Source organism: Nerophis lumbriciformis, linkage group LG10 (assembly GCF_033978685.3).
Source record: "Nerophis lumbriciformis linkage group LG10, RoL_Nlum_v2.1, whole genome shotgun sequence".
Lineage (NCBI taxonomy): Eukaryota > Metazoa > Chordata > Actinopteri > Syngnathiformes > Syngnathidae > Nerophis > Nerophis lumbriciformis.
Genome location: NC_084557.2, coordinates 43,493,192 through 43,495,691, shown reverse-complemented (window position 1 = coordinate 43,495,691; position 2,500 = coordinate 43,493,192).

Here is a 2,500-nt window from a genome sequence, read left to right as displayed (position 1 = left end):
AATCATTTTTGGTGATTTAACCCCCAATTCCAACCCTTGATGCTGAGTGCCAAGCAGGGAGGTAATGGGACCCATTTTTATAGTCTTTGGTATGACTCGGCCGGGGTTTGAACTCACAACCTACCAATCTCAGGGCGGACACTCTAACCACTAGACCACTGAGTTAGAGGGAACATTGTTTGGGGGTATACGTAATACGCCGATAGCGAGAAGTTTTTATTTACACGATGAGTCGGGTGTGTCCTGACCTCCGCCGAACCCCTGAGGCCGACTCACCGAACCCCTAGGGTTCGATCGAACCCAGGTTAAGAACCACTGGTCTGGAGTATACCAACAGTAGATAACAAGGAGAATAATGAAATCATAAAAGGAGAGTACTCGAACCACGCAGACAAGATTTTACAGACGACAGAAAAGATGAGAGGAGAAGAGAAAGCACGGAACAAATATGGTAAAACATAAAGACCCAAAGATCATCAATAGAAAACTGCAGAGTGGAAGGCAACTCATGTCCACCATAACGGACATCAATGACAAACATAAGATCAGTGAAATAGTTTGTTTGTTTTTTTAACCCTTGTGTAATGTTCATATTGTTGTTACTCAGCCAGCGTTTGTGGGTCTGATGGACCCGTTGCATTTTATGGCTTTTAATGCCTCACAATCAAAGACTTTTATGTTAAAATACTGAACAGATGTTTACCTTATCCCAATAAACATCTGTTCAGTATTTGAACATAAAAGTTTGTCAACACTGTCTGCTCTCATTTTCTCGCACATTTGACCCTCTGATGTTCTGTGTACCGACACTCTGTCCTCCTCCTGTCTAGGCCTGCTGTGTGTGTGTGTGTGGTACACAGAACATCAATTCCCACACTTCTATTAGCTCTGGGTCCAGTGGACCCGGACATCTTATATGTAATAGAAATGTGTAAGCGGGGTGTATGGTGTGTGGTCATTAAATATGTATTCTGATATATGTTCTTCACAGAAAATGTGCCACAGTCAGTGAGTCTCAGTTTGAAAAATTACTTGATTGCATAATTTTTCTTTTAATAGCTCTATGCAATAGTGGTCAACCACATAGGTCAGGTCGCTCTTGAAAAAGAGATTTGCATCTCAATGAGTCTTTACCTGGTTGAATAAAGGAAATTGAACAAGAGAAGATTGGTCAAGTAGACCAGAGGATGTACCACCTATCCTACTAGATCACAGGTGTCAAACTTAAGGCCCAGGGGCCAGATATGGCCCGCCACATCATTTTATGTGGCCCACGAACACCTGGAAAATGATATGCGTCAAAGTGCCTTATAAGTTTTTTTAGTACCGTATTTTTCGGAGTATAAGTCGCTCCGGTGTATAAGTCGCACCGGCCGAAAATTCATAATAAAGAAGGAAAAAAACATATAAGTCGCACTGGAGTATAAGTCGTATTTCTTGGGGAAATGTATTTGATAAAAGCCAACACCAAGAATAGACATTTGAAAGGCAATTTAAAATAAATAAAGAATAGTGAACAACAGGCTGAATAAGTGTACGTTATATGAGGCATAAATAACCAACTGAGAACGTGCCTGGTATGTTAACGAAACATATTATGGTAAGAGTCATTCAAATAACTATAACATATAGAACATGCTATACGTTTGCCAAACAATCTGTCACTCCTAATCGCTAAATCCCATGAAATCTTATACGTCTAGTCTCTTACGTGAATGAGATAAATAATATTATTTGATATTTTACGGTAATGTGTTAATAATTGCACACATAAGTCGCTCCTGAGTATAAGTCGCACCCCCGGCCAAACTATGAAGAAAACTGCGACTTATAGTCCGAAAAATACTGTAAATGTATTCCTTCCATTCTTACATGAAAAAATATACCGTATTTTTCGGACTATAAGGCGCACTTAAAATCCTTTCATTTTCTCAAAAATCGACGGTGCGCCTAATGTATGGAATAATTCCGGTTGTGCTTACCGAACTCAAAACTATTTTATTTGGTACACTGTGTAATGATAAGTGTGACCAGTAGATGGCAGTCACACATAAGAGATACGTGTAGACTGCAAGATGACGCCAGTAAACAACACCAAAACTTTAAATGTTCCATTGAAAATAAAGAACATTACACACGGCGCTCAAAAATCTTTCAAAATGTTTTAGTATGACTTTTGAAGCCGCACCGCTTGATGGATTGTTGGCGCATTACGGCTACCATAGTCAGAAGTACGAGTATTATTATGGTGTGTGTATAAAGACGCAAAATGGCACCTATTAGCGTACACATTATCTGGCATTTTGTTTTGCAATATTATGCAAAAGCACCTTTTCTTACCTTCTGGTACCTGCTGATGTGTATTTGGGATCTGCATAAGTCCTGAATATTTGCACAGGTCCGCCATTGTAGTCCAAGCTTCTTCTTTTTCTCTACCTTCTTGTTATGGAGCATTTCTAATATAAAGTAGCGTAAAGTTCTAACTTATATCTCGCTATGG